The sequence below is a fragment of the Chamaea fasciata genome, unplaced genomic scaffold, assembly GCF_029207755.1.
Source record: "Chamaea fasciata isolate MVZ Bird 193981 ecotype frontalis unplaced genomic scaffold, bChaFas1.0.hap1 SCAF_3, whole genome shotgun sequence".
Classification (NCBI taxonomy): domain Eukaryota; kingdom Metazoa; phylum Chordata; class Aves; order Passeriformes; family Sylviidae; genus Chamaea; species Chamaea fasciata.
Window position 1 is genome coordinate 31,255,477 of NW_027094088.1, and position 15,575 is coordinate 31,271,051.

General features: G+C 38.3%; 1 long non-coding RNA gene across 1 annotated transcript; it reads left to right on the plus strand.

The window, feature by feature from the left end:
• Window positions 1-10,635: 10,635 nt before the first annotated feature.
• LOC136287652 (uncharacterized) lies at window positions 10,636-14,899 on the plus strand. The gene is made up of 2 exons (XR_010720236.1): window positions 10,636-10,891; window positions 11,179-14,899. It is a non-coding gene; the product is annotated as an uncharacterized lncRNA (long non-coding RNA).
• The last annotated feature ends 676 nt before the right edge of the window (window positions 14,900-15,575 follow it).

The window sequence follows — 15,575 nt, forward strand, 5'->3', positions numbered from 1 at the left end:
ATATATATTACTTATATTGTCTTTGTCAAGATATATTTTAGTTCTCATTAACAAAAAATATTCTTGTGGAAGAATCTCTGAAGCATGTTTTTCATGCACATTTATTAATAATCACAGTTGTCAAGAATTAGATATGCACAGATTGCAAATGAAAAGAAAATATTATATGCAAAATGAAATATAGAGTAGAATTGAGTATAACTATTTTTCCTCCTTAAAATAAAAAAATTTACAGAGTGAAAAACTCAGCTATTAAGCTAATTTAAAAGATGGCTTTGTTGGTTTAATTATACTGTAGTTATTTTATAAATATGTTTCAAAGGAAGCTTGCCATATTGAATGTCAATGAAGCCTCTAAAGAAAAGACTTACAAAAGCTAATGCATACCAAATACCAAATTTTAGTCATTAGCATTCCTATTTATTACAAACTAGAGCAACCTATTAACAGACAAGAATTTGTGTTTAGCTAGCATTACAATGTTTAGCCATTAAGATAAAAAAGGGCAAAGACTTACAATCTTCTTCCCCTGCCCTTTAGAACCATATGTTCCTCTTACTCAGACAAACGTATCAAAAAACCTGATAACAGAAACTATGATGCTTCATTATTACCATCTTTGCCAAAGCAAATCTGTATTGTTTTATTCAGGCAAAAATTCTACTTTTTTCAAGGGACCAGGGCTGTCTGATCAAGCAATTCAAATATTTTGCACATACCTTAACGTCTTCCTTGGAGGGACTTCCTGCCCATGGGGAAGGACAGGTTGGCTTTGGGCTGATTCAGGCCTACAGGGCCAAGCCTGGAGTCCCTCAGGCCTGATCCAGCATCACTAGGCACTTCTCCATCACATTCAGTAGTTTAGATCAAGTCAAGGGTGTGGATAGCAGCTTTCATGCTTAGGATGGAGGAAGGAAGGACTAAACCATTCATGAGGTTAAGCAGGCTGCTAACCAGAAGTTTCTTTTCAGACGCTTGTCGCAAAATTAGCATATTTATTCATGTGCTGCCTATTTGTTCAAGAATTTATTTAAAACCTCTAGGCCAAGCATTTCTACTTTTCAAATACCCTTTGAGAAATTGTATTTTTGTCTCTTTTGAAGCTGAGTGTGTGCAAATATACTACCCCTCAGAATTTCTAAGAAAATTTTAGGCATATTATGTTATATATTAAATTTCAACTATAAATGATAAATAAACTATCTTGTGCTTTTTGCCAAACTGTACTATTTCGTGTAAAAAGAGAAGTATTTTGGGGACACTGATATTCATGATGTGATAACAAACTGATAGATCTTTTCCCTTTTGTTGCATCTCACAAGGTCCTTGCCTTTTCAGCTCATGAGTGAGCATGACTCCTAGAGACTCTGTTGTGTCTATTCAAATTGACAGAGAGATTCAAAACAAGACCAAAGAAGCAGCACAACATCTACAGAAGTTCTGTATGACAGATGCTGTCAAATGCCTCTTTTGCCTCAAAGATTACTTCACTTTTCAAAGAACGGGAGGGAGAGGGGCAGGGAGCAGTTCAGGAAAGTTCAACCCATCTGTTTAATCTTTGTTTTCCAATTTTCATTGTTAATTTCTAAACCAGACTTTACACTTAATTTACTAAAGGGTTTGGTTTGACTGTTAAGGATCCCTTTGATTTTGATTTTGCAAGAATAGAGTGAAGACTAGTACAAAGAAAATTCACTGTATAAACATCCTGCCTGAGAAAGGAAGGTTCGCCCATACTCCATCTACAGGATTTGTAAGTACAAAAAATTTGTTCTCTCCAAAGATTTAAACTCCTTGTCTTCAGGATGCCATTGTAGGGCTCATTGTTTATAGCTTTTACATGAACATATGGTGAGAAGTTTCACTGAAATAGTCCTACAATCAGCATATCTTAGCATGTATGAAATATTTTGTATAAAGGAGTTCCTGTGTGACCCCATTTATGTGATCCATGTTGCTGCTTTTCACTAATGAAAACAAAACTGATCTGAAATTTGCATGAGTGTGATCTTTGGGGATAACAGTCTCATGAAATCAAAATGATGCAGGCTGTGTCTGATTTTGCTAAGATAAATTAGAATTTGGGAGGAAGAATCTCATGGAAAATTAAATATAAATGCAGACATAGTTTCTGAAATTTTAAGAACCCCCATTTTTTTCCTGAGACATTTTTTTTATGAGTCAAAGATCTTCAGTTTATTATCAATGTAGAGCAGTGGTTCAAGAGGCTGCAGGCAGCCCAGATTAAAACCTGAAGGAATCTTTGTGTTGTCTCTCAAGTAACTTGCACAAGGAGGGCTTTTTCTAGGTCACCATGTCTATAACCCAAAATGGAGCAGATCTGTAGATGTACAACTCAGATGCTGCTGCAAAGACAGATGTCTTGTAGGTCTTTCACTAACACTTAGATGCCATGCTAGATAGCTACTGATGGAAGTTTTCCAGCAGAAAAGCTTTAATTTGTGATGTTTCTGCCTACCAAACCCAAACTGATTTAACTAAGTCCTGCTCTAAGTCCTGTTGCTAGAGTGGCAAATGTATTTAAAGGAGAAGTGGTAGTAATGCAATAGTTCTGACAATGAAATTCAGACCAAAAAAAAAAAAAAAAAAAAAAAAAAGCAGCCCTATGGAAGAAAAAGCGGTGTGATGAATCACTTCTTTGTTCATACTGTCCCTTTAATACAAAGCAGAATACAAATGTTTGAACAAAAATGCTTCAATTGTTGCATTCTCAGCAATGCTTTCTCTTTCTCACTTTAAACCATCCAGAGTCCTTTGTAGCCATATAGAGTATGCCACAGGACAATTTGGAAAAAGATTCATCTATCAAGTTTAACAACTTTCTGGTGTAACTTCAGAGGGGTTTATTGCTTATTCATGTGGAAGTGAGTACACCCAACTTGTTTTGCCTGGTTTTGCTACTTTTGCTGGTTTGCAAGGCTGTTCTGGTAGCTGCAAATGGCTTCTCAAGTGACATTTGCTGACATTCAGTGGTGTATATTTATCAGTATTCTTCACGTCGCTTCTATATGTGTAATCTATTTTATTTTGTTACTCATAGCAACCTCCTTTCCACTGTCCATGGCCTGAAAATGATAAATGGCACAGTGGCATATTTCCCTAGCTGCACTGAAATGTCACTGTGAAGAATCTTTAATGGACTAAGTGTAGCTTTTCAGGTTATGACTTGTCAAGTTATGGAGAAATTCTAGAGTTTCTCCCTAATCCACCATTCTTTGGAACCACAGCACTGGAGGCAAAGGCTAATTATAAATTACACCAGTCAGAGCAGGGCTAAAATAAATGAATTAGAAACTGTTGGATCAAGGCTCATTTTATACCTGCTTTCTGCACTTGTGCTCTGTTACCTGATGTCCTCTGCTCAGGCTAAAGCTGGATGTGCCTTGCTGCTTACATATATGAATATGCATGTATGCTGAGATCCAGGTTATTTCAAAGAATTTGCTTATCACTGTAGCACTGGATATATTTATACTGCTCCTGCATCTGGGGGTGCCGAGGGAAACCCTCCAGGCTGGTCAAAGTAATGAAATGTATTCAGAAAGAGTCTCTGGTGGCACCTGTGATTAAAATGAACATTAACTGGAAATAAATAGATGAGAGGACATAGTGTTACTACCCTCTTTTAGTTCAGGTACCAAAATAGGTCTAGACTTAGACTTTAAAGCAGCCGCAGAAATACAGTGTACCTGCCCTGGACTCAGGGATCTAGAAGACTATTCTGCTTTAGGTTTTCCATTCCTTTTTCAGCAGTTCTTGGTCAACTTTTTGGACAAAATGCTCAAGCCCACAATACGTTCGTGTGAGACAGAATAGTTTTTGAGAACATTCACCCTAAATTTGACAGCAGATGGTACTTTGGTGACACTTTTCCTCAGTTTTCCCTGCCTTTGCAATGAATACTTAAAAGAAACATCATAGTTCTTTGGAACAAGAGACCTTTAAAAAGGAACCTACTTCCCTGTTCTATGATCATTAAGCATCATGCCCAGATTTCCTCTCATTGAAGAGCTAGAAAGCACAAAACAAACACAATGCTAGAACCAGCAAGAACATTTGTTGTGCAGGAAATGGTGAATGGTGTAATTTATCTGACAAAGGGTATTTTTTGCATTGAGGGACAGCAGCACCTCTTTAGATCATGTCATGAAGTAGAAAGTAGCTGAAAATTTTTAATGTGATTTTTCTATTACTTGCATTTCAGTGGTATTTTCTTTAACAGTGAGGACAAGAGGTTGTAAATCTTGAAGTGATGTACAGCATAAAATACTTACTTGGCTTTTGATAAGAAGCCAGGCTGGAAGTACTTTAGAGTAAAGTCTACCTTGCTCTTCTCCCATTCCCTACACCAACTCCCACCTTATTACAAGCATGCTATTACAAGACCTGTGCATTCTTATATCCACACCAGTTCCAGAGGGTCCATATTTCCCTCTTAGGACTTCAGTGTTCACACAGTCCATGATGACTTCCTGCAAGGATGTGACTTTAAATCCCTATGCCTACAGAATATGCCCAGTGGGGAAAACCCTCTTTTCTGACTATAAAATCTTGTCAGTCTTCGGAATTGCCATGAGTCCACCAGCTTTCCCAATTAACATTTTCACTGCTTGTTTACTGTATAGACATAGATCACACAGTATTTTGCTTTAGAACAGATTTTAGACCTCACTTTTTTTTCCAAGGGAAAAGAAACATCTACTGGAATAGCTGAAAGCAACATCTGGAGGAAGGTTTTTGTATACAAAGGAGGACTTGTGTCTGAAAGCTTTCTTCCCCCTAGTTAAAACAGTCTCTCAATTGGTCTAAGAGAAAATACTGCCTCTTCCAGCAGTTTTTATCATATTCTTAGACCATACTACTAAAACAGCTACTGTATTATCATGCTTTGCTTGCCCTGTAGGGGTGAAGAATAAAATGCTTTTGAAATGAAGCCCTATTATGCTTTTAAGGCCTTGGCTAATTATCTGCAGTTGACACTTTCCTAGAAGCCAGCAGAGGGTCTATGCTTGGATCTAAAAATTCAAAAATTTATAGGCTTTTCCCTAACATTGTTCCTAGAGGACAAACAAAGGCTTTTCTCCAGTTCACTCTGCCGCCCTCAGTTTATCCTGAGGTCAGTTTATTGCCTTTACTACCTGTCCTCATGAAAGCCAGATGAGTATGCTCTGCTACCAGTATACTCAAGCATCTCAGAAGCTCTAAAGAGCCTTGGGGTTTTCTATTGCTTCTCCCCACTCAGAGGAGGGTAAATTCTGCCACTGACTGGGGTCTGAACATGGCTCTGAGAGTTTAGCTTGCAATGTTCTGGTGCTGCACCATCCTTCAGAAGCACCTCTGCCTACTCCACAGGCACGAGGCAAGACCAACCTGCTTGTCAGATTAACCCTTTTCTGACCCAGAGATGGGGCAACTGAGAGGTGTTTTAAAAACTTTTATTCCATTTTCAGTCTCATGTGAAGGGTGAAACCATATAGATGCTACAGTTTACGTCATCACAATCAGAAGCCAAACTACTTCCTAATTACAATACATTATAAAAGTTTCTTGGCCTATCATCTTTTGCCACACAATGTTGTTAATGCCTTAAAGCCGATCATCTAAAATTATCCCGTGTGGGTCCTGCTACAATACGTCTTTCATAGTTCTATTTCACCAGAGCATCTACTCTAATTTTCAAGGCCATCATTTGAAACTTGTTTCTAGTTCCATTTCGCTCTCAACAATGTCTGTCCTATTCCATGGCATTTCTAAGTCAGCATTTTCTATCTCGAAGTTTGCATCCAGACACATGCTATGCGAGCCTTCTCTCAGGCTTTGAGAATTCTCTACACATCCATTTCCCACACCTGCTCTTTGCACTTCTTCAGAGACATTGACTGCAAACTGTCTGGGGCTGGGGAAGCAAACCAATATCGAGCCTTCAAGCAGAAGTTGCCAGTTTGGCATGTATTTTTCCAGCATGGCCTTGCAAGGGATTCAGCTTTTCACATCAATTTATTTAGTTTGACTGTTTATGGCCTTTCAAATGCAACTGTCTTCTGTGTGTCCAAATGCCACGGGGGATGGTTTGGCTTTGTGAAAAGACAGTGAAAAAGTGGAAATAAAGCAGCTTCCCTAACAAGGGCTTATTCATAAGTCACACTGCTGCTTGTGGCTTGTTTCCCATGGAGGACAAAATTTATCCTAGTGTTTGACATATATGAAGATACCACCCCTGCTCTTTGCCAGCATCAAAAGGGAGGATGTACTCAAAGATTTCAAGTTGCATGCAGAGACTATCAACAGCTTCAGATTAAGCACAGCCAACATCACTGGGACCAAACTGGTTATTGTATTATTGTCCTTTTTATCATCCTTTTTATTCTTGTGTGTGTGTTTTCCAATAGTTTACTTGAAAAACAAAACATTGAAATAAAAAGCACACACATTTTTCCTACTGAAGTGGTCTACCTGACAATAAAATTCAAGTACTCCTTTCTAAAAGATATTTTAGAAAGCATCAAAGTTACAGTAAGAAAAAGAAAATATTCATACTGGCCTTTTCAAAAGCACTTGCCTGATGCCAAATTTTACTCCATTGTAGTAGGAGCAGAGCCAAGGCATGACTACAGTCCAGAGCAATTTCACACCTACAAGCATGGGTAGATTTCCTGGTGAACACTTAGGGTGTTGCAGACCCTCTCCTGTATCCTTGGTAGATTACAGGCTAAATTGAGGCCAAGTTTCTGCTCTGCTCCCTAATACATATTATGGGTGCAATCATCTCTGTGTAAATCCCTTTGTGGATTTGGGCCTGAGTGTTTTTGAAAATCCCACCCACATGGGACACCCGTAGGTCAAATGAAAAATTGCATAAGCTATTAACTAAAGCTATAGCTTATAAAAAGTTACCCACAAGAAAGGTACACAGGTTAGTGCTGCTCCAGGGCATCCTTAAGTCACACTTCAGCAAGTTATAAAGTTATCTTTGGAGAGCAATCATACCAAGTTGTCAGCCCTGTAAGGACAGATTTATGTGTCTCTGACATGTCAGTTGTCGTCTTTGCCACTTCATTGCGGCTATGATATTTCAGCAGGAGGTAACCGCTGCTATTCCCCTGCCTGAAAATCCACAGAACTTTCTTCTGTAAACATTTATTACCCTGGATATTTTCCCATCACAGGACTGCATCTCTGAAATCATCTATATGTTGGTTTAACTCTCACTCACAGGTCAGTGCTTGTTTTTCTCAAATTTTCCTCATGGGCAAACATTTTTCCCCCAAAAAAACCTCCATGCTTTGTTGGGGTTGTTTTAGAGATATCATTTAAAAGGACACGGTGTTTTTGTTTGTTGCTGAGGAAGGTCATCACCCTGCACTGGAAGAATTACTGTGTTCATCATGAAGGGGCATAATCTACAGTTTTGTTAGCAACTTGTATGGTCAATTCAATATTTTGATTGACCTTTCCACCAGGGTTGGACTTGTTTCTCCCTATATTCTCTCGAAATATTGTTCTGCAAGCTGGAAAATTGATTTGTTGTGGCTGAGTCTAAAGTGAAAAATTAGAGAATGGAAACTCACAAAGTGAGCTTATGTTTTAGGCCTTAATTTTCCTTGGAAGTGAGCACAGTGGCAATGTCAACACCATGCAGCAGACTGTGTCCTGACCACAGTTACCCCGGAGCCTGAACCCTCATCCTGGGTCCACAGCTGGGTGCACAGAACTGGCCTTTGGTAGACAGAAGCTGGAGAGAGAACAGCTCAGTACAAATCTGTAGCCTAAGTGATATGGTCTTCCCAATATTCTTAACTTTGGTACAAATTGCCCCCTGGAGACATGTTTACAGAGTTACCATCTCAGCAAATGATATTTTGCATATTCTTCAGAGATGCCACTAAGGTAATGCAGTCATACTCAGCTCAAAGTGGCCATGTGAACTGAACATGACTCAGCTGCTCTCTGGATTACGCACACAGGGTATTTTATGGCAGCAGACAATAACAGGAGCTGAAGTGGGGCTAGAAAAGGAAGAAAAGACATCTCCCCTTCAATGCTGCCATTTTAGCAGCTTACACTGGTTTATAGTGGAGATCAGCTTTGTAATAACAGAACTTTTTAAATAAAAGACAGTATTTCTCAAGGGTTTCTCACTTTAATGTGTTTCACCAGAATTAATACTCAGAAGCTACTAAGGAAATATTCTAAAAACTGTAGTGGTATCGTTTCTGCAAGTTCCTTGTTATTTTCCTTCCCTAGTCAGAGCATATCAAAATATACTAGAGCCTCGTATCACTTTCCTTTTAATTCTGTGCTTTAATGTCCTATTTTATTTACTTTTTTTTTTTTTCTATTCTTTTTGAATTACTGATCTGATTATTCCCTTTGTCCACACCTACCTACTGTGGTCTCCCTCCTCATGCTGGGGACAACTTGTTTTTTTCTAATTACCAGAAGGCCTTCCTATTTCTCTTTGGAATTCTTTTAAAAATAAATTCTCTTTCTTTTTGTCATTAAGGCTCTTCAGATATCTGATCAGGATTTTTCTGAAGTTCTTTGTCTCCTTTAGGCTATAAGTATTTGCAAAAAAGATCTCACTGTTAACTGCAGTCAGAATTCAGAGGAGAACCAAGTTAGGCTGAGTAAATCTACCCATGAAACTTCCCAGCATTCCACTGATGCTTCAGTTCTTTCTTGCAGCAAGCGTAAGTGTTTTTAGAAGGTCTGTTTTTAATACAAGCAAACAAACACAGTTCCCACCAAAAGAGCACATGATCTCCCCGTGCATACTCGGGTTCAAATTCCTGACCTGCTGTCTCTCTAACTGCTGAGGACTGTGTCAATTCAGCCGCAGCCTGATAGTTGTCCTCAGGCAAGGTGTGCTCCACAGTTCCTCCTGGAGATGATCTACTTCCTATAACAAAGCATTCTTCAGAGTCATTATCTGAATTTGCTTCCTTATTTATTGGGTGAGCATCCCCACAACTGCACTGCAGAACGGCACTGAAACTGAGCTGCGCTTTCTAATGAAAACTCATTTCATTGCAAAATTCCCAATCAGCTCTAATTTGGAAGCACCAGCTGAGCTCCTGCTGTGAGACATATCATAAGAGACAGATCTGGCTGTGAAGGGCTGGCAGGTTGGAGAGATGAAGGCTGAGAAGAAAAGCACAATAGAAAGGTGATACGGCTTCCTTAGAATCATGCAATGGGTCAGTGACAGTTTTACGTCTTAGTGGCAGCCACAGCCCATGCTACCTCTCTCATCCTGAGCTTACAGACAGACTTAGCTTTCCCTGGTCATCTTTTCGTTAACTAGATTATTCTTCCATGTAGGTTAATGCTTGGGTGCACAGGTTCAGCAGTTTTGAACCTTGCTGTTTACAAAGCATTGTGTACATATATATGGCACCATCAAAAACTTTGAGGTAACAGATAACAAAGATGTCACAGTAAAATGCTTAAAAGCCAGACCCTATTGCACCAGAGTAGGCCAGGGGACAAAAAGAACCAAGTATTGCTCTAACTAAAGTCCGTCAGCTGCTATGAGCAAGGTAAGAAACATCATTTGAATTTCACAGTTTGGAAAATCTGGCATAAGATGGTGCACCTGAGCCTATACAGGTTGTTAAGCCAATGTCATGGTTAGAATGTAATGCCTTACTTAAAATTAAAGTTTTTAAGATGCTTCCCTAAATCTCTAAGATGATAAGATTTTTTTTTGTTTTAAAGCAATTCTGTTTTTTCTTCTGGCCTTACACTGATTAGGAGCAGAATTATAGATGACTTTTTGTGTATTAGAAATAGCATACCATTGTATTGTATTTCTCCTAGGAGCTTTCTGAAACTAAAATTTCTCTTTGAGGACAGCTGGTCCATGCCCCTGAGGAAAAAGATGCTTATGTCAAGGCTGAGGTTAATGATTTTAATTTACAGTTTTTGTGGGAATATTGTTTAGATTCTGCAGATATCTCTGCATCTCCATTGCTTTAAGTAAACGGCAATACTTAAATAAAGCTTTACATCTTATTACCCCAAAAGATGTTTAATTTTGTTTGACTATATCATGTCAGTATGTTAATAGAATAATTGTTATTCCAAACATGCTTGGTGAACTTGAATAGCAAAGTGAAGTTTATCTGTTTAATCAAATATATTCAGTAATTCCAGTGGCAAATGCAGAAGTGTTTTCTGTCAATATTTCCTTGACTTTTGAAATGAGTACACATTTCCCAAATTGTCATTCTTGTGGATCCATTTTCTATCCATATCCAAGCAATTGAATTTATTTGTATGACTGTTTACAGTGGTTGAAAACTGAAAAAAGCCCATAAGATCACATTGGCAACGCTTCTTGCTGGAAGTGCTTTTACAGGTATGTAATCAAGAGAAGGAAACATCTTGCAGATTTTCAAACTACGAGTTGTCAGATGGGTTATAAAACCAGCTGCAATTCCCAAAACTATACTGTATTTTTTTATGTATCATAAAAAGGCTGCCATTTCTCTTTTTTGTCTCTCATTTCATCTTTCCTTCTGCATGAGATGATGACTTAAATCTTGTCTAGTTCCTTCAGAGAGCTTCAAAAGAGAAAAAAAAAAGGCTTAAAAATATTAATTGATGAAAAGCCTATCCATAGTCCTATCTGGTTTAGAAACCAAGCAGGGAACCTTGAGGTGAGAACTGCAAACAGAACGGAATTGTGCAGGCATGGGAAAATGGCGGGATGAATGGGAAGCTTTGAGAAGCAGCAGAGATTCTGAATGGACACTTGAAGAGACAACAAAAAAGTGGGGCATAAAATGGAAGAAGCTGAGGAAGAATGAACTCAAGAACACAGGAGCAGAACTGGGATGTGCAAAGAGCCTGTAGGACGGAGAGGGAGGTAAGGGATCCTATGAGGCTACTTGCTGCTGTTAACCCAGCTACCTCTCTGGATAACATTGTGGGAAGATGCCCAAAGGGAATTTGTAGAATGCAGTTTGTAAACTTTCTATGTATTTATCACTAAACTCTCCACATTTCCTTTGAGCAACTTTCTCCAGCTGCTTACAGACCCAGTCAGGAGAGAACATTTGTGGATGGACTTTTGGTGGGTAGCAGGGCTGGCAGAGAGCAGGTGAAGGCAGTGCCCCTGAGCTCAAGTGTTATCATGTTTGCAATTTGTTTCAGGAGTGACCCTGAACCTTCCAGGCCCTGGAAGATCTTCTGTCCTCAGGGAATGCGAGGAAGCATGGAGACAAAGGAAGAGATTTGTATTTCTCCAGGAAGAAAAGACGTAATTATTCTTGTATATTGGTGAACGGTTTTTAAAGATTTTGCTAAATAGTATGGTTTTATTACTTCTAATCATAGAAAAACAAGTAGAAAAGAAAATCACAGGATCACTGTTGTAGTTTATTTCCTCAGATTATCTTAGTTGGCAACCTCATTTGAGATAAGACATTCTTCTTTTCAGTGGTATAGCTCCTGTTATGTTATTATAGAATCAAGAATACAATGATTTTATTGTTAATAAACAGTAAAATATAATCCAATGTTTTCACCACATTCTAATGCTGTAGAACTGCTGATGGAAGTATGTTATTCTTGCCTCTAGATAATGAGCATCAAAAAAGGTTATTTAATATGAAAATTCACCTTTCCCACTTATATGTATTTTCAACATCTACAGTGTATTCAGAGTATTTTGTGTAGCATCTCTGCTCTGAAAAATCCATGGACAAATTTTCATGGAGATAGTTAGATACAGATGATACAGATATAGCTATATCTTTCTTTTAGGTGAAAGTGGCAGCTGAACAAAACCTGTTCTTTCAACGAAGCAGCAAAGCAGCGGTATGAGGCCAGAGCTGGAACTCCTTCTGCTGTAAATCCACACCAATTCAACTAAGACCAGGCAGTTGTGAATATTAAATTCACACTAGTGTAGCTGAGAGTAGAAATGGCCTTTGTTTTTGAAACCCTTGGAGTCCGAAGTGTAAAAAAAACAAGGAGCAGGGTTTAACCTTTAAACCTTTCACTGACCTTTAAGCAGTACTTTGGATTATATCTGCCCTTGTTAATCTGAAGCCACTTGCAAACATAACTGGCATTCCAGGGTTTTCTTGTATACTATAGGTACATTATAGAATGGGTTAGCAATTGAAAAGTTTGGCTCCTGCTCATTGTGTGTTTATCATCTTTTAAAGTGATGCTTATCTTTCTAAACAACATTTTATGGTTAGCAGCAACATGAGAAATTCTTTGTGTCGAAGTGCATCATTTAAGTGATGGCCAGACATAGATCTATACTCTTGGAGGTGAAAACCCATGTGTTGATTGAGACATTAAATTTTGCAGAATTTCTGTATTAATGTAGAACTCTACAAGGAGCAGCTTTGTTAGCACCTCTTTCTATGACAGGTGGGTAGAAACCTCTTCAACATCTGGTCAGACCATTATTTTTTTTTGTTGGCTTTTTTTCCTTTCACACTATTCACATCACTGCTTTGCATGCACTTATTTTCTCACATACTTTCACCATACATATCTTCATTTTGGTCTAATAAATCTAAACTACAGGTACCAATGACATAAAATGAACCATGAATTTATCTTGGGCAAGATCTCACTGTTCTCATAATCTAAACAGAGTTTAATTAACACTAGAAACATCTACTTCTTGATTTAAATAAAATAGTCTAAAATTGGTGATTGTCATTTCCCCTTTTCATTCAGACAGTGATTGCAAAATGTCTTGCTATTCACATGGAAATTTGTCTTCTAAGTACGTCTGTCTATAGTGGAAAAATGTCATGGGCAGAGCACAAATTTATGAGAGGATGTATATGTTTAAGAAATAACTGCTATTTCATATTCTGTGTCCATCATTTGGATCAAGAATTTTCCTGCTGGATTGTTACAGTAACACAGAGGAACTGATGCACTGCCCCTTTCATTCAAGCTACTCCTCAAGCAAAGAAATGCTGGCCTTAGAAATTGCCAAAATTACAAACAAGTTGAAATATGAAATGCTGAAAATTACTCAGACAACCTAGCTGAACTGAGGCATTCAGGCTGAGTCAGTGTGAGAAACACCAGTGAAAGTGTAGAAAGCTAAATGTATGGTATTTGTTTCCCTGTAAATTTTTACCAGGACTTGACATTGTAAAGACATTGAGTGTCATAGGCTTTTAAAGAAATAAAGAGTTGATAAGCAGAGAGCAAACACTGAAAGGTCTTGTGATGAAAATCACCTGTATTTTATGTTGGATATTTATTTGAATATGAAAAGTACTATAGATTTTTTTATCATCTCCTCATCTCTTGCTGTTGCTTGTTGGAGAATGACTAAATCTCTGGAGAGGGATTGGATCTGTAAAAGTTGTCAGTTGTTAAGACAAGGTATTCAGTGAATAAATGAATTATTGTGCTGAAGTCCTTTATTGAATATTCTTGTGTCACTGCTTTAGTTAACTATCAAGAACACAGGCATTTAACAATATTACTTTAAATTCAAAATGCCTTGAAAGTACTGAGAATTCAATTTGCAAATGTAACCAAGAATAAAACATGTGCCTTGGATTACATGTCACTTCTTGGGATGTTTTGACATAACACATTTAGGAAATACTTTCCTGTGACAGAAATGATTAAAATAAATTTCAGTTATCCATGACTTCTAACAGAGCCAGTCCAGTCCTTGGTTAGTTTGTTCTCTGCATCACAGCAAGCACCGTCTGACATGCTCACTTGTGTATCAATGTGGAGGCCAACAGCTCGAGGCTAAAGTGCTATTGTGTTCCTTGTGTGAATAATCCTATTAGCAGCAAGGGAACATAGGCATGGAAAAATTGTAAAATGGTGAGAAGAGAGAAAATAAGCTGACTTCCTTCTCTTGTCTAAAGACATTTTGTGCAGTTATTTTAGACAAACCTCTTGTGTGATGGTACCAACATCTTCAATGCCTCCATCTTTTTATCTCCTCTCAGGGGTACCAAAATCACACCAGCTCTTCAATATGTGTTCAGATGGGCACACTTAGAAAAGTACATAAGCAAATCCATTCAAGAATCTGTCCTCTTCATTTCCAAAATACTGGTACCAAGATAGAAAATATAAGAATACAGCAGGAGGTACTTTTCTCTGTGTCCTTCATGAAAACACACTTACTCAAGGAATTCAGCACAGAAGAACCACATAGCATTATTCCCAAGAAGCAATGATGTCCGTAATGGAAAATATACATGAGAAATTTAGTATTAAATCTACTTTTATTAAATATAGTTAAATTACTTACAGTTTCTCAGTATAAAATTTTAGTATTACGTGTAGCATTATGTTAAAAAACTAATCCTAGTAGACAATTCCTACTACAGAGTTATAGTCAAATTTGTCACTCATATTTGTGGAACTTGCAGAAATCCAAGAATGGCAGCTTTGAGTTAACAAAAAAAAAAAGTCACGATTAAACTTATCCAGGAGGGCAGGTAAGACTGCCTGTTAATAGTAACATTCTCAGAACAGTGTGATTAGTTCACTGATCAAATCACCTGCCCATCTATCTAGGCCAGGTAAATGCCAAAACCAAAAAAAGATTATTACTTCTCACAGTGCACCAGTTCTTAGCACATGATGAGAGGATTGTGAAGACAACTGATGGAGCATCCATCAAAAACCTGTTGCTTCATGCTGTGTGACACATTTGCTGTACTAGGAATGAAACAGAGAGAAGGAATTCCGTTGTTGTGATTATGAAATCCAGAACTTAGCTCTATACTGACTGATGACATGGACTTCTGTTGTTATTTGGAAGTGATCATATATTCACTGTCTTAATTAATAATTATGGATGCTGCATGACATGGTGTTAACACCCTATATGAAAATAAAATGAGTACTGACATGTCAAGGACTTGGCTAAAAGGTGTTTTGATTACTCTCCGATTAGTGCTGGATCTCACTGTTGATCTGCTAACCATTTTAGCTTCACTAGATGAAATAGAAAGATAAGCAAAGGCAGATTCTCCTTCCCACAGCATCCTGGGAGTGGTACGAGCTGCACAAGAGGTAAGGCAAGGTTAGAAATGCACTAAGGCAACCCAGGTACCAACTAATCAGTACCCTCCACTCCTGCTCAAACCTTCCTGCTTTCCATGGATAATTCCCACATTCAGTGGGGGGCAGAAAACAACAGCTGCCCCACTCCTAAGGCTATTGGCTAAGACCATGCATTTGGGACTCATGCATTTGAAAGCTTCATGTGGGAAAAAAAGTAGAGACTGAAACACTCACACCCTAGGGAAACTGCACAGCTACCGCACCAGAGGTGGAGCACCATCACCAAATTTTGTCAGAGGGCAACACCTCTTGGACTTTTATGTTGTCCCTGACCTGAGAAATTGTTCTGTGTATAACATTTCAGGGATAGTCCCTCGAGTGAGGCAGACACACCCCTGTTCTTTGCATAGATCACGGGGGGAGTGAGACATGAAGAAGAGGAAAAGGAAGAAGGTTGCCCTGGTGAGCAGGTGCTTTCCTCAATCTATATCACAGCAAGTACTCCAGGAATATTAAGGCTGGAAACT